The following is a 21,078-nucleotide window of genomic DNA, read 5'->3' on the forward strand; positions in this document are numbered from 1 at the left end:
GTTTAATTCCAACTAGAAAATTAAGAGCTCACAATTGAAATTGGATCAATACCCTTATCTTCTGATACCAATGGATAATTTTGAACCCTTCTTACCACCTAGTCTCCAAGGGCCCTCCTTTTCATGGAGGGCCTTAGGATCCTTAGGATAAGAGATATCTACAGAGTTCCCGACTCAGAGATTAGAGCCTTCTGAAACCTCTATAAATTGTTACTTAGATGTAGTAGGCTCTACAGTGAAAAGAAGTGTCATGCTTCCTGCCAGTAATGCCCACCTAAGTCACTAATATGGATGACCAACTCAGGGTCGAGATGTCTGACCCCAGCGATCAAGTCTGCAATGAAGTTTGTATAGATTAAAATAGTAACAGCAAGGGGGCACCTGGGTGGCTCAGTCGGTTCCAGCCCCACGTCAGGCTCCGTGCTGACAGCTTGGAGCCTGGAGCCTGCTTCAGATTCTGTGTCTCCCTCTCTCTTTCCCCCCCTCACTCGTGCCCTGTCTCTCTCTCAAAAATAAATAAAAATGTAAAAAAAAAATTAAAATAGTAACAGCAAGGACCCGCAGGGAGTTCAGAAGTTCTTTTTCCTCTCAGGAAAGTTCTATGTTCCTTTCTCTTCAGCAATATTGCAAAATGGTAGCTCTGGTTGGAAAAGCTGATTAATCTGGTGGCTACTTGTGGCTTTACACTCATTTCTTTCTTATGTTGTGCCTATCACTCTGTGTAGGAACAACCCACTGGATCTTGTGACAAGACAGGGGGAGAAAGGAGACAATTCCCTATTTCCAGAGTCAGGGGAAGACAGAGCCGCCCTAGATCCATCAGGAACCGAAGCCAGAACTTTCACATATGCCAGAAACACAGCCTCCCATTGAACCATCTTTGACAGTGGCAGGTTTTTTGCAGCATCCTGCAAAATATATGTATATTTCACTTATTTTCTGTGGTTCTTCGAAACCCTCACTTTTTAAACCAAAAGCCCATTCCGTTGGGGCATCTGGCTGGCTCAGCTGGTAGAGCATGTGACTCTTGATCTTGGGGTCATGAGTTCAAGCCCCGTGTTTGGGTATAGAGCTTACTTAAAAAAAATAAAAAATCAACTGGATTTAATAAGACTTTAACAAAAAGATGTTATTTTTTAAGTCCGTTGTGTTAGACCCACTATATCTATAACCTCAACCTAGATCCATAAAGAAAGGATAATAAATTCTAGACTGTATGATACCATCCTGCTCTTACAACCTTACCTGCCTGGCCAGTCTCTCCCAGACACCCGTTCACTGGCCTAAAACCTCTTTTTATATTATTTTCAAGCCACACCCACGAAACTCCCAAGATGGAACTTTCTCTTCCTCTCCACAGTTTCTTTCTCTCGTGCTACAAACAAGTTCCAATCCAGTCTCTCTTGACCATCTTGTCCACATCCACGTTCAAGTGTCATCTGTCTACAGTTGACTTGGGGCTTTATTTTCTATACCATGCCTGCCTTCTCCACCTGCAATCAATAAAGCCCAGGAAATACCTCCTGGGAAAGAAGAACTTGAGCACCACCATATACAAAACAAAAATGTCTCCTATTTCCAGTGGTCTCTTTTCTCTCAACTTTGTAGTTATGAGATGGCTTCACGCTACAGCTGGTAAGACTGGAGAGTAGGTTACCAAGAATTCTTGTGGGTTTTGATGTAATTGCCTTCTAATCTTTTGTACTCCCAACCCCTTGAGGTCAGAGACTACTTCATTCACACTTTAAGTCAAGTGATTAACCCAATAATTGTTTCAATATAAGTAGCAGATACAAGACTTTGATTGAATTGTTGCGGCGTGTACTGGGGAGCCCCCTGGTCCTGGGGCCTCCAGCCAGCCCAACCCGAAGGAGTCCTCAAAGGTTCTGAGCCTTGTCAGGGGAATGAATTCAAGGACAGACATGCATCACGGTCAACAAGCCACACAGATGGGAAAGTTTATTAAAGCAAAAGGTACACTCTGGAGATAGGTGAGCTAGTGAGAGCCCAAGCACCCCGGGGTTGGAATTTCTATCTGTTATTGACAGTTGTTAACAAGCAGGAGGAATATTCATTACCTGGGGGTGGGGATTTCTTGGAAGCTGGATCGTGTGCCTTCTCCTCCATACTTGCTCAGGGGCTTCCTGTCCTGGCTCCGCCATCTGGGGCCCGTCTGGTGTGCTGGGGCTTCTGGGGAGTGCGGCTGGACAGGCCTCTGACCCTCCCCACGACTGGGCACAGCCTCCTCCGTGCTGGCCTCCAGGCTTCCTCTTAGAACCTAATTAACTGCCCACTCTAACACAATGAGTGGAAGGTAATGGGTGCACAGCTGCTGTTTTTTGTTCTTCTTGGAGGGACACAATGAGTGCATAATATATTTTTTTCAAAATTCCACTAATCACCAATTTCTCTGGTCTGGGTTTATAATTCTCCTTTAGGGGCTGAGGAATGATGGCTTCAGACCTCAAACGTGCTGCGATAATTTAAGTACTGTCGAAGCCTCCACCACTAGAACTTAAGCAGCACAATCGGCTTCTTCTAAATCTAGTGTTGCCATTCCTTCTCTCGGTGCTAAAAAATCACCATTTGGATTGGAAGTTCTCCCTTTTCTTCCTCTTCCATTTGCTTCTCCTTTTCCTCTTTCTTCTCTCTTTTTTAACTCCTGCTCCTCGTGAAGCCGCCTCAGCTCCTCCACCCAACCAAATCGTCTTTAACTTTGAGCAAGTAGCCTTAGCCCATGTCATTGATGAACTCAAACCTTTCCTTGTATCTTGATCAAGATCATGAATTCTTTCCTAAAAAGAACGGAGCCTCCTACCCATCACCAGGCTCTCCTGCACCACCCTGGGCACCAAGGAAGCAAACCCTCTTGCACAACCTTGAGCCCTGAGATAATGTCTGTAGCTGTCGCCATCAAAACTGTGCACGATCAAGAATTGCCACAGATCACTGCATCCCTTAACTGATTAACTAAGTCTCCTTAAAAACCCCATCCCTGGGCCAGGCAGAAACCTTGGAGGTGGCTTTTGGACAAGAGTCCGCCTTCTCCCCAGGTTGCTGGGCTCCTGAATAAAGGTCATATTCCTTTCCAGTCAAATCTTGTCTCTTAAGTATTAGCTTTTCAAACCAGGGGCAGATGAACTTGGGGTTCAGTGACACATTCTCTCCAAACTAAAAAAGGTTTCTTTGTTTGGGTTTTGTTTTGTTTTGTTTTGTTTTAATATTGGGTGAGTTTTGATGAAGGGAAGCCCTGTTTCTTAATGTCGCAGCTTACCTGGCACCCTCACACACCTCTTTAAACCATATTTAACTTCCACACGAAGAAAACACAAAATCCCAGTCAGCCATCTTTTGGTGATGTTTCTGTGTGTCCTAACAAATACTCCCTGGTATCCTGTTACTCAAATTCTGGGTCATAAAGATAACTACAGTGACTAGTCTTATGTTATGGGGTAGTTGTACTCAGTTGAAAGTTCCTCTTCCTCCAAATTCATGGGCGTCCTGGGACGTCAGAATGTCACTTCATTTGGAAATAGGGTCTTTGGGGGCGTCTGGGTGGCGCAGTTGGTTAAGCGTCCAACTTCAGCCAGGTCACGATCTCACGGTCCGTGAGTTCGAGCCCCGCATCAGGTTCTGGGCTGATGGCTCAGAGCCTGGAGCCTGTTTCCGATTCTGTGTCTCCCTCTCTCTCTGCCCCTCCCCCGTTCATGCTCTGTCTCTCTCTGTCCCAAAAATAAATAAACGTTGGAAATAGGGTCTTTGCAGATGTAGTCAGGTGCAGATGAGGCCATTAGGTGGGTGCTAACCCAATAGGACTGGTGTCCTCATAGGAAGAGGGAAATTTGAACATGGAACTCCAGAGACAGAGACTTGGACTGATAAGGCTGCAAATCCAGGAAGGCCAGGAGAGAGGGGTGCTTCTGGCCCTTCTAGTCCTTGTGTCTGCCGAGTATTGGTCATCATAGCCATCCGCTCCACCTCTATTCCATATTTCCTTCCCATCAACAAGCACTCCAGCTGGCCGAGTGAGGCTCATCCACACTGCCAAAAGTTTGGTCACATTAGCAGTGCTCCCTATATCAGATTATTACAGTTTTCATTGACTTTTTAATCACAGTGCATGAGGTCATTGACAGGTACCCCTGGGAAATCTCCTTGAACTCTACACATATTCCCTATGTAACCCCATTGTATAGTAGTGCAACTCTCCTCTCTAGTGCGTCTGAAACAGCAGGGTTGTATGCAGTAGGTCCTGAATTGTCAGCTTAAATCTTGGCGCAACTGCAGATAATAGGCGCCACCAGTATGGTGGACACCACAGCACTCTACCAGGAGGGGGTGTAGCTCAGTGGTAGAGCGCGCGCTTAGCATGCGCGAGGCCCTGGGTTCAATCCCCAGCACCTCCACATGGCCATCTGCGAGGGTAAGCTTTTGAACGAACTCCATGGGTTTGACTCCGGAAGGAGTTCCAACCTGACATCTCAACTTTCTTTCCCTGGTGGCATTTTCATGCCGGGCACAGTGTGGAAGGATAGGGAAGAGCAGGGAATAGGAAAAAAGGGAAAGTTTCTTCTCTGTGTATTCACTTGAGGATAGTGAGAAAAAGAGAAGAAATTTGGTGCAATTTGTCCCAGGATTCTTACTCTTTTCTATCTTTCCTTTTCATGGTTGATAGTTTAATACTTAGTCATTTCAATTCCTAAGGGCTTGATTCCTCCAAACTGACTGCTTCAACACTGCGGTAATTATACCTGCACTAGGTAAAGACAACACGGCTATTCTTGTGTCAGTGGTATGCCTGTCCTGGCATTCAGATCAGTGTGGAGTTTGGTCAAAAGTGAACCTGCAGGAAGGAAGCATGGAGGTGCTGGGGATCGAACCCAGGGCCTCGTGCATGCTAAGCACGCGCTCTACCACTGAGCTACACCCCCTCCTGGTGGAGTCCTGTTGTGTCCACCATACTGGTGGCCCCTATTATCTGCAGGTGCACCAAGATTTAAGCTGACAACTCAGGACCCACTGCATACAACCCTGCTGTTTCAGACGCACTCGAGAGAGGACACATTGCATTCCAACCTGCAAAGCCCTTAACACAATTAGCCTCATAACTGTCCGACCCTCAGAGGACTGCGGGCAGCCGACTTCCTGAGTGAAAGTTCCTGTCCACCACCAAGGAGAGTTTCAGGATGGAACATTCTCTTGGTTCTTCAGTTTCCTTCCTTCCTATCTGCAGAGCTCTCAGAAGAAAAGTGGTGCGGGGGATATACAAAAACAGTACCTGTATAGGATCAAGCGCTAAAAACAAACAAAACAAAACAGAACAGAACAAAAGAAAAGAAAAAAAGGACAAACCAGTAAGGTGAGGCCACTCAGGAAAGTGAGGTCCAGGTTGGGAGAAAATGTGGAGTAAGTACTTCACAATATTGGTGTGAAATGAGGAGCAGAGTGTGTCTGTCACTTCTTCCCTAAATTGCTGTGCCAAACATCTGTGTCTAGGGAGGTGGGGTCCTCACTCTGTCTAGACGCTGCATCTCGTTCTGAGAGCCGGAAGGACAGAAGACAGGAAAGTAGACTAGAAAACACACTCCTGTGTACATAGAGCCTCTTTCAGAAGAAAATGCTCTCCAGGGGAACTGGAAGGAAGGAAACAAATGAATTTGCTCTTTATAAGCCCCTTCTTACAGAACTCATAGTGAAGTTGTTCAAGCCCAGAGTGTAGGTGGGTCGTCACTTGAACTCAGGGCCACTTCCACTGAAGACACATGAGGATCCGTGGTTCCACACGTAGTAACGCACAAACCATTATAAAGAAAGCTTTCTCTTCTCTCTCTTTCTTACCAGTATAGACTCAGGTTTTCTTATTGTATCCATTAGATTACATTCCTTCATTGTTCATTTTCCATTTTAATACTCAGGGCTTCCAACATTTCTCTAGAGGCCCCGTGTCCTTTTGAGCCTACCGTCATCTTTTGAGCACTTTCTTACATTCTGGCACAGAGACATGGTCTAGGGTCCTCTTGTGATTCCCCTGCCCCAGCCCTGGGGTGACAGCAACTTCCTCCACAGCCTTGGTTCCTGCTAGTGGGGATCTGTATTAAGAAATTAAGATAGAGCCAAATTATGGAAAGAGCCCAAATGTCCATGGACTGATGAATGGATAAAGACACGCATAAAGATGATATGTATACATATAAATAAGTCAGAGAAAGACAAAAATCACATGATTTCACCCGTGGAATTGAAGAAATACAACAGACGAACATAGGGAAAGGGAAGGAAAAATAAGATAAAAACAGAGAAGGAGACAAACCATAAGACTCTTAAAGATAGAGAACAAACTAAGGGATGAGGGAGGGAGGTGGGTGGGGGATGGGCCAGATGGAGATGGGCTTTGAGGAGGGCGCTTGTTGGGCCCAGCACTGGGTGTTGTGTGTGAGTGATGAATTCTTGGGTTCCATTCCTGAAGCCAAGACTACACCGCAGGTTAACTTACTTGAATTCAAATAAATAAATCTTCAAACAAGAGAAATTAAGAGAGGAGACTAGCCCTCCTCGTTGTCACTAGGGCAGCACTGTTTCTGTGCTTCTGTGCTGGCAGACCTATGACCCGGCTCCCCATTGCCGTCTTCTCATGAAGCTTTGAGGGGCCCCAAGGTCAGGGCGGGCTGAGGAGCATGAGCGGGTCTCGGGAAGCACCATCACCTTCATCCTCACGCAGCTGCACAAGAGACGCCGTCTAGGTGGTTCCGAAATAAGGAGTCGTGTGTAAGGATGTCGGCGCTCAAAGCTTCGTGTCCTCAGGACGCCCAGCGGGTAGATGGCTGCGATGAAAATGCTTCTGAAAAAAGTGTGCCCACACCGGGGGTGTAGCTCAGTGGTAGAGCGCGTGCTTAGCATGCACGAGGCCCCGGGTTCAATCCCTGGCACCTCCATTCCCCAGGCTCCTACATCTCGAGGAGGGATCTTTTGATCCTGGAGTGAAAAAAAATCCAGGTTTCTGTCTGCAAGTCTCCATCCTCCCAGGAGGAGGATGCTGTCTTGGCGACCTTCTAGCCACTTTGGAACACACGGTAGAAATTCGTGCTCCTTCACTCAAAGTCAGCCTTTTCATCCTCCACCCACCCTCGGCAACCAGCGCTGCATTCTCCAAGGTCTTCACTCCGCCATCACTAGGTTGGGAAAGTCAGAGTTCCAAAAGCAGGAAACCCTCTGACCGGAAAGGGCATCTGCGAAGACAGTGAAACCATACCCACCTGGTCTTTCCTGCACCTCGAACATCAGGAGCCAAGTCAACAGGGTTTTCCTGGATTTGAGGGAAAGTTTAAAATTAAAGGCCTAGAAAATCTGAAAAAGTCAACCTGCTTCGGTACCTTCAGAGGAAGGTTTCTGCTCTGCAACAAAGAACACGGGATTGCCCAGTGATGGAAGGTGGCCCGGCTGGCTGCATAATCTGCTGGGCCCTGGTCAGGGACTGCGGCTGGCCCTGATGACATGTCGGGTGACAGACCGGGGGGAGGCCAGCCTAGGCCGCTCCTTCCCTGAAAGACCGAGAGCGAGATGTTCAAGGACACCGAAGGTAGCCACTCATGGCAAGCACTTGCTCCTCTCCCTGCCCTGTTTGGATTCCAAAACAAGAGAAGGGGGCATAGTGGGGGAAACATCCCCCTCGCACTGGTCCTGAGCTCAGACTCCGCGTAGCTGGCAGAGCACGGCCTCCTGGAAAGGCTGTAAGAGAAGACGGACGGCAGGTGCCATGAGCACTTACAGGAGAATCAGAGAAGCCACTCACCTTCTCCCCCGATTTAGGGCAATTGCTTTTGCTTGTGGGGCGACTGGACCTTTCTCCACAATTTTTCAATCCACGGTCCTGATAACATAGTAACTTTGGTGAATCCATATGAATTCGATCATACAACCCAGTTTATAAAGTTCTTTTTATTTTGAATTTATTTTATGTTTTGGTGTTAACATAACTTAAGTTCTAATGGCTTTGTTCCTTGATTAGCCAACACATTTCTGCAAATAACCCCATTAGCACCTCACCATCAATGAAAACCACAAAACCAAACTTAACCTATGAAAGATCACATTTCCACCTAAAACCAGAAGGACCAATTTTGGTCTGCATTTTTTGCAATCATTTCTATCCTCATCATATTGAGATACTACCACTTTTTTGACAAAAAAAAAAGAAAAAGAAAACCATCAAACGAACCTAATTTAGTCTTCAATAAATTAAATTTTAAAAAATATATAATTTGGAGCCTGCTACGAATTCTGTGTCTCCCTCTCTCTCTGCCCCTCCCCCATTCACACACTGTCTCTCTCTCCCTCAAAAATAAATAAACATTAAAAAATTTTAAACATATGTATGTATAATTTTAAAATTCCAATTAGCTACTAATGTTAAACTATAAAATTTTTAAAGTTTTTAAAAAATGTTTAATTATTATTTTTGAGAGAGGGGGGAGAGAAAACCCAAGCGAGGGAGGGGGCAGAGAATCCCAAGCAGGTGCTGCACTGTCAGTGCAGAGCTCAATGTGGGGCTCAAACCATGAACTGTGAGATCATGACCTGAGCCAAAGTCAGATGCTCAACCAACTGAGCCACCCAGACTCCCCTAAACTATAAATTTTTTAAAATAGACGTAAACACTTAAATATAACAAGATACGAAAAAAACATAATTTCTCAGGTTTTCATATGCTTTTGGGTTAGTTGACAGGTTAACCCTAAAATATCATGTGCCACAATATGGTCCCACTACACGTGACTAGTGAAGTAAACCAAAATATATCACCTAAAATATGCCACTTTGACATAAAAATTACTTTGACCAGAAGGCAGTTAAGAAGCAGCAAACACAAGAAAATCTCTCTCCACCCTTCCCCTTCCTGCCTGAAGTCAGGATCTAAAGTCTCTGTTTACAGGAGACGGACATGTACCAGCCTGGAGAGGCACCAGACGAAGCTGCAAACAGACCTTTTCCCCATTAGTTTCCTGCCATGTCTTTACCTTCCGCCTTGCTGCCCTTATCGCCTAAAACTGTCTTCCTCAGTCCCGTTGGTCCTGTTGTTTCTCTGAAAATTTCCTGCTCTTTGTAGAAGATGCTAAGAAGTTCTAAGCTGATGTTTTCAGCAACTGTTTGTTGAGGTTAATCCCACACGATATATACTTCACACGTTAATAAACTGTTTTTTCTCTTGTTCATCTACCTTTTGGTTAGAGTCCCAGTTGAGAACCTCGGATGGGTAGAGGTGAAGTTTTGCTCCCCTGTGCTAGTCTGTTTCCCTCTCTTTGTTCTATTCACTGAGCGGGCGGACAGCCCCCATTAGACCCACACACTGTGAGGTGAGCCAGGTCCTCTAGGTATGCACGTAGGGGTCAAAGCCATCAAAAGATTCCCCAACATTTTTAAGTCCTTATTTCCACGTCTACACTCATTTCGCGAGGAACCAGTAACAACTAATGGAAGTCAGCGGAGACAGGTATGTCTCTGAACTTCTCGGATTATGAGGCAGTGTAGTTCAGCGGTCGAGTGCATTCCTGCCCTTCCCCTTCCGTCTCTTAAACCACACACGGACAGCCTTTCCTCACTTTCCTCTCATTGAATTAATTTACTCACTTTGCCCTGTTTACATCAGAGTTCGGTTCATACCCTGCATGGGTTGCCTTTGCTCCTGACCCATCTCAACGCCACGGGCCTCGTCGTTACTGATGATGTCTGTCTCCCCAAGGAATATTTGATTGAAGGAAACAAAAGAGAAGGATCTGGAACTGGGGACGGCAGAGTCACATCAAGCCTGAGGACTCGATTCCACTGGCAATATCTTGCAGAGGCATGAAAGAGAAAACAGAAAGAGAAAGAAAAAGTAACAGATGAGATTCTCAGTCAGTTATCTCTTAAAGGGCATTATTTTTTCAACTGTGCCTGGGTCAATGCACTAGCTGCAGGCCAAGGAGAAACAAACCTTCCCGGTGGCAGTCCCTTCCCCCTCCCTCCCCACCCTTCTGTCTTCAGCTGGAAACTATCCTGTACGGTCACCAGAAGGAGCAAGCAACGGGTCGTGACGCTTTCTAAACAAGTAAAGTGGGGTCCTCCACAGAAGAGAACTAATCACTCGGTGCTTCCAAAGGTGAGAAACGTGGGGGTGGGAGTCAGGGGGTTGGTGAATCCACAGTGTTCTGGTGCAACCAAAATAGGTCTCTTCTCCTTACTGGATGTAGGAGAAGTACTGTTTTTGTCCAAAAACATTCTCATCCCTCCGCTCTTTGTACACAACTTAACAGACCACGTTCTCCTTCACCGGTTCCTGAGGTGAATTCTTCAGAGCTCTGACATAGGGAACTTAGGGACTTCATGCCGTCAGGTTCTCCTCTGCATCCCTCACTAACCGCCCACCCCCACTGTTTTTAACTCTCTAAATAAGGTCATGCCTGTTATACAGAAGTTCCGATCACATAGAGAGCACTGGAAAAACATGTAAAGGCTCTGGAGTCAGAATGAAGGTCGTCAATGGCATAGACAGGAAGCAAAATGGTCCCTTGGCCATTAGCCATAAGAGCAAAAGGACTGAGTCCCATCTCCTCTCCCTGACTCCTGCAACCACGAATCCCGATGAGAGAGAGACAGTGCTACGTACTGGGTCAGAGCACCTAGCATATCCTGGATGTCATTACCCCAGCTCCCAGAAAACTGTTGTCACCTAGCCCGTACCATAACCAAGTACTTGGAAGGGCAGTCCACCATTCCAGTAGGCCAGCTGCTTCAGAGAGATGGCGAACTCCAGAACATTAGCCCACCGCCATACTCCATCTGCTCCTGAAATGGTTTCTTATCTCAGAAAGAATACTGTGCAATCACAGGACACTCAGCAAATTCATGGATGGTGGTTTGGCCAGAGCATTGTGAGAGGCAAAGGCAAATCTCCACCCAGGGTCAGTTTCTATTCCGGTGACAACATACGCCGACCCTGTAGTGTGAACTTGGTCAGGTGTAACGAACCCGACGCGAGGTGGGTAACTGGTTCCTCCGTGGAATGATAACACGTGAAGACTCAGGGTTTGTGATGTTGTGAGTTTGGTCACTCAGAAGAGGCTCGAACCAGATCTATTTTGCTGAGCCCATAGTGACCTCCCAGCTCCTTGAACAAGGACAGTGGTGGCAAGGACAGGAGAAGCTTACAGGCTTAGCAGAATGGGTCATCTTGTCCACCTGCCCATTCAGATTCCCCTCTGAGGACAGTGCTCTTTGGAGAGCATTCACTTGGGGAAGAAATGCCCTTAGACTTTGTATTTTGGAGAAATCTAACCCTCGGCCTCCTCCCCAGACCTCTTTGTCTCCACGTCCCCAATAATTGTCCCTCCAAGCCTCTCTGTAATCATCCAGCCAAACTGTGAGATGCTCTCAGTAATTACCGCGGACTATATATCACCTCTGTCCTTGCAGGCAGAGCCAGCAGGTGCCTGAGTGAAGCAATGCTCCCTGGGAAGATCCGCCTTCCCCACTGGCCATCAAGTACGCTGGAACCTGCTGGCTTTCGTGTGGTGCAGCAGAACCACCTGGAAGCCCGGCTGGTCTTTTCCCTTCTTCAGTTGTGGGAAACACCCCATGAGGCTGAGGGTGTGGGCTGAAAACGTAGAGAAAATGTCCCAAGTGTAAGAGCCAAGGGAACATAGCTGTTTTCTCTGCCTGTGGTCCGTGGTTGTCGACCCTGCTCAGATACTCTGCTTCTACTTGTGATGAACTGATGCTGTCCATGCCCAGCGTTATGGCTGTGTGGACTAGAGAGACCTCCGTCATGACTGGAAGTCCCACTGTAACTTGGTGACTTGTGCTCGAGAATCCAAGCTCTCCTGGACCCAGTAGCAAGCTACAAACTATTTTATTAAAGAGGATAACAATTTGTAGAGGATGCCATAGTCTTTCCTCTAAATCCCAAAGGTGCGTCCTGTGACTCACTTGTAGAAAAATGCATAAACTCCAAATACCATCTGCGTCTTCCACAGACACTCTGCTTTGCTGGGTCACAGAGGTCAGCTGTCACTGTGGCCTTCATACAGCCTGGAGCTGCTGCAGACTTCCTTTGTTCCGGGCTTCACACAAAATAGGTAACTTTTCTAGACACAGAGAGGGGGCTGGTAGTTGCCAGAAGCAGGGGTGGGGGGCGAAATGGGTGAAAGGAGTGATTCCCATTCATAAAATAAATAGGTCCTAGGGATGTAAGGCACAGCACGGTGACTATGGTTGGTAATACCTTCCTGCATATTTGAAAGTTGCTAAGAGGTTACATCTTCTCATCATAAGAAAAAAAAAACCATTTTGTAACAGTATACAACACGAGCAACGGTGCTGGTCATTTTACAAAGCATACAGATACCCATTATGCTGTACATCTGAAACTGATAGAATGTCATATGCCAATTATACCTCAATTTAAAAACAACTGGTTTAAAAAAAAAAACAAATCTGGTAGCTTTTCAAGTACAAATGACTCTGTATTGTCTCCGAAATTTAAGGAGGCTCACTGGACATTTTACTTCTTTTCTAGTGGGACGAGCCAGAAGCAACAGCTTGTTGGTCACCCCTGAAAGGTTATGTCAACATGGTCGACAGATAGGTCACAGAGATGACAGGCTCCTGAATTCTTGTGGGCTGTGCTTTCACACTGCAGCCTGCACGTATTAACCAAGGAGTCTACACCGGCGGCTACTTGTAATCAAGGACTCAAAACCAGGTCCAATAAGCGTGTTATTATCAATATAACGGACCAGCGCGGTATCCTGCACAATGGAGAGGTGAGCGGTGTCCCAGGACTCGATCGTTAAAGGCTAGGCACGCCCTGTGCTCCTAGGCGAGACTGGAAATAGCTCACCGGCCCTGCCCGTCGGAGGCGAACCATGCCTGATGGCTGTGTTCCTCTGCCAGGGCTGCCGGAGCAAAACACCAGAGATTCAGTGGCTTCAACAACAGAAATTCATTTCCTCACGGTTCTGGAGGCTACATGTCCAACGTCAGGGCGTCAGCAGGTTTGGTTTCTTCTGACGCCTCTCTCCTGGAAGCAGCCCTCTCACCACGTCCTCACATCTCTCCTCGGTGTGCGTGCTGTCTGCGTCCTCGTCTCCTCTTCTTGGAAGGACACGGTCCTTACCTGAGTCATACCGGATTAGCCCGCACTCATATGACCTATCTTACCTTAATTATCTCTAAGTACAGTCACAGTCTGAGGTTGGGACTCAGTGGGTTGGGGCTTCAACACAGAATTTTGGAGAGACAGAAGTCAGCGCGGAGCAGTGGTCAGTTTCCATCGACGCGAAGAGTGAAATATTTTCTGCGGCAGTAGGTGCACACGAAGTACGAGTGGCCGCGGCATTTGCTCCAGGAGGGAAATCCTACGGGACGTGGAAGTGACCACTTCATTCGGCTCACGATACTATGCCATTTCTCACCATGACTCTGCTCTCTGCACAGGCCAGACAGGCAGCGGGATGGCCAAGTGCTAAGAATCACCGCCCTCTGCATCTTTCAAGTCCTTGCCGGTGGTTCTTGTATTTGGAATTCTTCCAGGACCGCAGTATCCTTCGCAAATATTATTTCGGCAAGTGGAGAGAACTCTGATGGCTCCCGACTGGCGTTTCCTAACTTAACATCTCACACGTCCGGAACCCGACCCAGATCTCCTCGAACCGAGAGGAGGCTGGCCCCACTTGAGCAGGGAACTTGGCACACAGCTAAAAATGTACACGGTAAGTATTACTTTTCTAGTCTTCCCCAAAGGAAGTCCACTCACCGAGGCAATTGTAAGAATGATTGGAGATGACTGAACACGATTCTGAACTGACATTAGGTATTGGAACACATTAAAATGTCGCTGTGGTCTATGGTTGGGGGGGGGCTTATATAGGTCATGTGAACAGTAGAATCAGGTCTATTTTACTGCAGGCCTATTTGGATCCCTGAGTCTGCCCCATAGCTATTTCCAGACCCAGGATGCCTTGCTGCAGTAGACACAGCCACTCCTGTATCCCATCATCACAACTGGGTCCGGGAGCCATTGCAATTGTAGCGTCCATCTGTCCCTCCGGGCCTGCAGAGAGTAGACCCTGCAGACACTTTTACGAAGGATGCTGTTTTCTCCTCACCAACACATTCCTCAAGGACTCAGAGAAGAGAGTCCTCTAGACCAGGAGTTGGCAAACTTTGTGTAGATGGCCAAAAAGTAGATATTGTAGAATTTGCAGGTCACATGGCAAAATCAAGGCTATAGATACTTATATAATGACTTTTAAGAATGACATTAAAGTATAGTAATATTTGAGTACAGTTATTATTACTACCAACAAAGAATGGAATTATCTTTGGGGGTGACATTTTGTTTAACTGGAGTTCCAAGTTAGTGTTCCTGATCACAGAAATTTCTCACCATTCTTGGAGATAATGAAACAACGGAAAGAAGAGAAAAATGAGAGACAAGATGTATTTCCTTCGGTTTCGTTTATTCTCTGAGTGGTGCCTGGGACACTTCACAGGACACAGAGGAGGGGGGAGGCCTCCAGGGTTTCCCTCATCCCCACCCCCTCCTGTCCCCTCCTCACTGACCACCCCGCCGGGACAAAGATATTGGGCAACTGGACAGTCGCACTGAAGGAATCCAAAAACACCCAAAGACACCCAAAAACTTGAAAACAGCCCAAGTACTGGCGAAAAAAAAGACAAGAAAACACTCCTAATAAGGAGCCGAAATAGCTCAGCTGGGAGAGCGTTAGACTGAAGATCTAAAGGTCCCTGGTTCGATCCCGGGTTTCGGCAGGCGCAGTTTTGGTTCCCGTGAATGAGCCACGTGGGTGTGTTCCAATAACACGTCACACGTGGACGCGGAGATCCGAATTTCTTACACGTGCCACGTGTCACCAAGCGCTGTTCTCCTTTTACTTTCCGCCTCTTACGACAGTAGCAGGTGCTCGCTGGGGTCGCACCTGCACGCGGTGCGCGTTGTCCACTGCGTGAGCCGGGCTGGGGAGCCCTCCCTTCGCTCCCCTCTGCTCCCCTCGGCTAGGTTCTCATCCCCTCCGTTCCCCTCCCCTCCGCTCGCCTCTGCTCCCTCCGCTCCCTCCTCTCTGCTCCCAGCCGCTCTCCTCCCCTTCCCTCCCTTCTCCCTCCGCTCCCCTCGGCTCCCCTCGGCTCCCCTCCCCTACCCCCTCTGCCTCCGCTCCCCTCCCTTCCCCTCCTTACATCACAGTGACAGCGACACGTCGTCCACAACTTTGTCAGGGTCCCGCGTCCCTGTTCCTTCCTGTGACCAAGGTTCGCACAGCTGGGAACAACAAAAGTGCACTGCGAAAGCGACCCTGTTCCTGAGTGACAGCACAGCTTCTGTGCAATCGGCCCTTTTCAGTAGCCCAGTCGTCTGCATGAACAGTCTCTTGTTCACGAGAACCAAAACAGCACCTGCCGAAACCCAGGATCGAACCAGGGACCTTCAGATCTTCAGCCTAACACTCTCCCAGCTGAGCTATCCCGGCTCCTTAAGAGAGGCCTTTCCCCCCGCCCCCCCCCATACTTAGACTGTTGAACTGTTGGTTTTTTGGGGGGTGTTTTTAGATTCCTTAAGTGCGACTGTCCAGTTGCCCAATATCTTTGTCCACCCAGAAAGACTCGGAGTCTGCGGTCTTCCTCCGTGCACGGTGCTGACTCTTGGCAGGGTGGTCGGTGAGGAGGGAACAGGAGGAGGGGAGCCCCAGCCCGGCTCTCGCAGTGGACAACGCGCACCGCGTGCAGGTGCGACCCCAGCGAGCACCTGCTACTGTCGTAAGAGGCGGAAAGTAAAAGGAGAACAGCGCTTGGTGACACGTGGCACGTGTAAGAAATTCGGATCTCCACGTCCACGTGTGACGTGTTATTGGAACACACCCACGTGGCTCATTCACGGGAACCAAAACTGCGCCTGCCCAAACCCGGGATCGAACCAGGGACCTTTAGATCTTCAGTCTAACGCTCTCCCAGCTGAGCTATTTCGGCTCCTTATTAGGAGTGTTTTCTCGTCTTTTTTTCGCCAGTACTTGGACTGTTTTCAAGTTTTTGGGTGTCTTTGGGTGTTTTTGGATTCCCTAAGTGCGACTGTCCAGTTGCCCAATATCTTTGTCCCGGCGGCGTGGTCAGTGAGGAGGGGACAGGAGGGGCGTGGAGGGCGAGGAGAAGGACGGAGAGGACAAGCCGGCGCCCACCTCCCCGCGCTCCTCACTTGGTGACAGCCCCTGCTCGCAGACTGCCGAGTCGGAGGGGAGGGTCTGCCCTGGGGCGGAGGCTTCGGGCATCCTCCCGCCTCGCCCCCGCCCCGCCGGGCTCCGTGCCTGGGTGCCTGGAGGTCCCCGCCTCCCCCGCGTGCCTGATCCCGGGGCCTCTCCGCGCACCGGGTCCCTGCAGCCCCGCCGAGCGCAGGTCAGGTGGCCGCGGCCGGGATCCCAGGAGCAGAGCAGGGATCCGCGGCCCGCGGGACGCCTGGTGCGCAGGCACGCGGGGGGCCTGGGGACTGGGCGCCCACTCCCCCTAGGGGCTGAGACACCCCCGGGGCAGAGGCAGAGGGACAGGGAGAGGGCGTGAGGCCCCATGCGGCGTCGCGGGCCTGGTCCCCTGATAAAACGGGCGCACTGGGACCCGCGCCCCCCCCCCCCGCGGCCTCCCCTCCAGGGTCCCCGTGCTGCGGGAGGACGTCCGCGCGGAGCCCCTCCCGCCCCCTGCCCCAGTCCCCTGCTGACCCTCAGCGGTGAGCTGACCGCAGGCCCCTGCCCCAGTCCCCTGCTGACCCTCAGCGCTGAGCTGACCGCAGGCCCCTGCCCCAGTCCCCTGCTGACCCTCAGCGCTGAGCTGACCAGCACAAGGCAGCAGGAAGACCGACGAGCCCGTGTGCGGGTCCAGGTGGTCCGGGTGGCTCTGAGTGGGTCAAAGGCCGAGGGGACACAAGCCCAGGAAGGGGTGAGGCCCGCCCTGGACACCTGCTGGGCAAAAGCCTATTGGTGAGAGACCCAGGCTGGCCAGCAGCGGGCCCCGTGGCTTAGCTGGTCAAAGCGCCTGTCTAGTAAACAGGAGATCCTGGGTTCGAGTCCCAGCGGGGCCTGGAGTGTCTGTGGGTTTGCCCCTTCCGCTGAGGGGTGCTGGCCCTTTCCCTTACACTGCGATTTCTGCAGCTTTTTTTTCTACCCCCCCCCCCCCCACACACACACACTTCCTGACCGTCTCCCCACCGCCCCAGACTTTGGACAAGGAGAATCCCAAGACTTTGGAAACAAAATGGAACAGACTTCAGAAACAGCCACACAACGCAGGAGTGTAAGAAAGCAAAGAGCTGTGCGACGATCTTAGCCTGCTACTCTGTTTTCTTGGGGTGCCTTTTCGTGAATGCAAGCACCATGCAGTGTATTCCAATCCTGATTTCGTATAAAGAGCTGTGCACGGATTAGCCTAAGTCAGGGGAGGGAATACAGACTGCGGGCATGAATCTTAATGTGGTGGTGGCCAGTGCCCTTGAGGTTATAATTCAACTGTGCTATAATTATAACATATTTATAGTCTACTATATAACTATGTTATAATTATATTTATAGTCTATTATATAACTATGTCATAATTATAACTGTATTATAATTCAACCCCTGGGGACCCTGGGGTGGCCGTGGAGGTGGGTGTACTGAATCCAAGACGTGTGTGAAAGCGTACTGTGAGTGTCGATTGAATGTCGGGCCCAGTGCAAGGAGACAATGGACAGGAAGCCCATCCTCGCTGCCAGCCTGGCCCTGAGCGTCTCTTCTCCACCTGCTGTACCCAGCCATCAGAATTGCCCCCAGCCTCGGCGGGCATCAAATCAGGGCTCATATCTGCTGTGCTCTAACAGAAATCCAGAATCTCTTCTGCTGTGCAGAGGCCGCACCTTCGTGCGTTTGAGATAAGAGTCTGGAGTATAATATGTGGTCATCCCAGGGGCAATGGTTTGTGGCTTTCTCCCCGACATGGATTCTTCCTCTTGACTGTACCCATCGTTCAGAAAATAAATAGATAAATAAATAAATACATTTTTTTAAGGAGAGGGAAAATACCATTAAAAGTGGTAATAAAATATAAACTTTTTTCCTTTCTTCCTTCTCTCTCCATCTGTCAATGTATTTTTCGCTTGCTTTCTTAATGTCATCCTAATTAAGTAGAATTAACATTGTGAATTATCAGCATGAATTTTGTTGTTCAACTTTTTTTCCTACATCAGTTAACAAAATATAAGTTTTAAGGTGTCATTATTATGGAGTTTCAAGATGGCCAGGGTGGATCTCGGGGTTACCGGAGTCGTCTGTGTTAGGATCAACAAAAGGCTGCACCTGCCGAAACCCGGGGTCGAACCAGGGACCTTTAGATCTTCAGTCTAACGCTCTCCCAGCTGAGCTATTTCGGCTGCCTAGAGGAAGGTTTCCTGATAATTGGTTTTGCAATACTTAGATTGTCTTCTACTTCCAATTTAGGAGATTTCAGATTTTTCAAGTGTTGCAGTCTAATCGTCCAATACATGTACCCATCCAGAAATCTGGGGGATCTCTTGTCTTCCGCCTGTATTAATATTGCATCCAATTCCTGGCAGGTGGGGAGGTGGGTGCAGGAGGAAGACAGAAAAGAGGCGTAGGGTTTCCTCCGAAAGCCTTTCTGCTCTTCTGCAATTTGGCTAATCCAGACACATCTCAGAAAATTAAGGAAACCAAAGAAAACATTTCGTGAGGTCCCTTACAGAGGAGAAAGTCTTTGTGACCCTGGGTCAGACAAATATTTTGTAGATACAGCAGCAAAAGCATGAAAGTTTGATAAATTTAACCTCATCAAAAAACCTTAAATCCTGCTCTGTGCAAAACTGCTTAAGAGAACAGCAAGGCCAGTCACAGACTGGGAGACAACCTTTGCAAACCACGTTTGCACCTTTATATCTTATAAAGGATTTGTATCTAGAATGTGTAAAGCGCTCTAAACAGCCAACAAAAAGAAAACACGATTTTAAAACAGACAAAATATTTAAGCAGATGCTTCTCCAAAGAAGCAATAAGGATTGCAAATAAACAAAAGGTGTTCCACATCGGTCATTAAGCAAAACATGAATTAAAACCATAATGATATACCCTTGCACTTATGACTTGCTAAAATTTAAAAATGCCAGGCATACTGAATGTTTGCAAGAATGCGGAGGAAATGAAACTCTCATATCCTGTTAGTGGCAAAGGAAAACAGCACTACTTTGAGACACTCTGTCAGTTTCTTAAAAAGTCAAAGATATACCTTCCCCGTGATGCAGCCACTCACATCCCAAGCATGTATCCAAAAGAAAAAAATAAAACTATTATGTCCATACAAATTCTGGGACACAAGTATTCATATGCTTGTAAGAGCCAATAACGGGAGAGAACCCAAATGCCTTTCCGTGGGTGAACTGATAAACAAATTGTGGTCTATTCATACCATGGAATATTCCTCGGCATAAAGTGGAATAAACTATTGATATGTACAACATGGATGAATCTCAAAATAATTATGATGAGTGAAAGAAAATCAAAAAAGTAAATATAGGATTCAATTTGTGTAAACCTTTAGAAGCAAACTAATGTATAGTGACAGGAATTAGATGACCGGTTTCTTGGGGTTGGAGAGGCAGGCAGGAGTATGACAGAAGGTGAACCCATAAACGTTTTCTTCCTCTCTCTCTCCCCTTCCCAGCCTTCCTCTCTCCTCCTCCCTCCTCCCTCCCTCCCTCCCTCTTTCCTTCTCTTTTCTAGACTTGCCAGAGAGCCGTGGGGTTAAGACCATTTCTCAAGATACAGAATGGAGGGAAGCAGCAGGATTGGAAATAAGTGATAATGATTTTCATTTTGCACGTAGGGTGTCAAAGTGCTTCCTTGATTTTCCAGAGCATGAAATCCCGGTCTTGAAAATGGCTGGTGAGAAAGGTAAGGTTCCATGTAGAGGGTAAGAGAGGAGAATGAGTACAGACCCTTGAAGAGGTGGGTGGGTGCAGACAAGATGGTCAGTGAAGATTAGGTACAATGATCTATGGAGGAGGAAAAAAACGTGGAGAAAAAGAGAATGAAGTCAAGTGAAACTTCCAACTGGAGACTTTCTGTGGCAGTGATTCTCAAAAACAAAACAAAATACAGGCATTAGGACGGTAAGATCTTAGAGAAGACTGACCCTGACAGGGAAGAACTTAGGAGCAGGAATAGTATCAATTTGGATTTAGAATTTACTATTCTTGAGTATAGCCAAAAAACAAATTCCGATTTAGAAATACAATTAGTGGAGTTAACAGAATGCATTTTCTGGTGTGCGTGCGCATACACACACACACACACACACACACACACACACACACACAACCTTGCCCAAGAATACAGAAAATGGCTGTATTTCCTAATATATCACAAAACAAGCAGCTCTCACCTGGGGGTGTAGCTCAGTGGTAGAGCGCATGCTTTGCATGTATGAGGTCCTGGGTTCGATGCCCAGCACCTCCAGGGGCACCTCCCTTTTTCCTATCCCCAGTCACCAACCAAATCTGTTTTTCTGCCTTTTGTTACTTTTTTTTTTCTGCTCACATGAAAAGTAAACATGATTGGCGCAACATCAGAAGGAAGAAAGGGGGAATAAAGAGACTTATTCAACAACCCCGAATGCAGCCAACATAACCAGCTTTGTCACACAGAGTATCATTTTACAAAAGGAGGTAAGAAAGAGGAAGAGAGGGGGAGAGAGAAGGGAAGAGAGGAGGAGAGAAGGGGAGAGAGTGGGGGGTGAGGAAGAGGAGAGGGAGAGGGAGAGAGAGAGGAACCCAATTTCGTTAGCCTGAACAGCTAATCCTAAAGACCGAGGCATGGGAAAAATTAGGGTGACGCGAGCAGGATTCCAACTGTCTCTGGAAAAGTACTTTGGCCGGCAAACCAAAGCCTTGGACAAACCACTATTGGTGAAACTTCATCACATACCAGGAATAGAACACATGAATCCCAACAAGGGCTTTTGTTTGTTTCTTCAGTAAGAGCCTGAAAAATGACAGAGTAAGGA

The 21,078-nt window shown here is 48.0% G+C and overlaps 9 non-coding genes across 9 annotated transcripts; 5 read left to right on the forward strand and 4 right to left on the reverse strand.

Annotated features, from left to right (window-relative positions):
- The first annotated feature begins 4,334 nt into the window (after positions 1-4,334).
- TRNAA-AGC (transfer RNA alanine (anticodon AGC)) lies at positions 4,335-4,406 on the forward strand. Its single transcript has one exon. It is a non-coding gene; the product is annotated as a tRNA-Ala (tRNA).
- A 453-nt stretch (positions 4,407-4,859) lies between these two features.
- On the reverse strand, positions 4,860-4,931 carry TRNAA-AGC (transfer RNA alanine (anticodon AGC)). Its single transcript has one exon. It is a non-coding gene; the product is annotated as a tRNA-Ala (tRNA).
- A 1,929-nt stretch (positions 4,932-6,860) lies between these two features.
- Positions 6,861-6,932, forward strand: TRNAA-AGC (transfer RNA alanine (anticodon AGC)). The gene has a single exon. It is a non-coding gene; the product is annotated as a tRNA-Ala (tRNA).
- A 7,803-nt stretch (positions 6,933-14,735) lies between these two features.
- On the forward strand, positions 14,736-14,808 carry TRNAF-GAA (transfer RNA phenylalanine (anticodon GAA)). Its single transcript has one exon. It is a non-coding gene; the product is annotated as a tRNA-Phe (tRNA).
- Positions 14,809-15,448: 640 nt separating this feature from the next.
- Positions 15,449-15,521, reverse strand: TRNAF-GAA (transfer RNA phenylalanine (anticodon GAA)). The gene has a single exon. It is a non-coding gene; the product is annotated as a tRNA-Phe (tRNA).
- A 423-nt stretch (positions 15,522-15,944) lies between these two features.
- Positions 15,945-16,017, reverse strand: TRNAF-GAA (transfer RNA phenylalanine (anticodon GAA)). Its single transcript has one exon. It is a non-coding gene; the product is annotated as a tRNA-Phe (tRNA).
- Positions 16,018-17,039: 1,022 nt separating this feature from the next.
- On the forward strand, positions 17,040-17,113 carry TRNAT-AGU (transfer RNA threonine (anticodon AGU)). Its single transcript has one exon. It is a non-coding gene; the product is annotated as a tRNA-Thr (tRNA).
- A 1,250-nt stretch (positions 17,114-18,363) lies between these two features.
- TRNAF-GAA (transfer RNA phenylalanine (anticodon GAA)) lies at positions 18,364-18,436 on the reverse strand. Its single transcript has one exon. It is a non-coding gene; the product is annotated as a tRNA-Phe (tRNA).
- A 2,023-nt stretch (positions 18,437-20,459) lies between these two features.
- On the forward strand, positions 20,460-20,531 carry TRNAA-UGC (transfer RNA alanine (anticodon UGC)). Its single transcript has one exon. It is a non-coding gene; the product is annotated as a tRNA-Ala (tRNA).
- The last annotated feature ends 547 nt before the right edge of the window (positions 20,532-21,078 follow it).

This window comes from Lynx rufus, unplaced genomic scaffold, assembly GCF_022079265.1.
Source record: "Lynx rufus isolate CCGP_SWC_20201006 ecotype Redwood Valley unplaced genomic scaffold, mLynRuf1.p SCAF_6, whole genome shotgun sequence".
Taxonomy (NCBI): domain Eukaryota; kingdom Metazoa; phylum Chordata; class Mammalia; order Carnivora; family Felidae; genus Lynx; species Lynx rufus.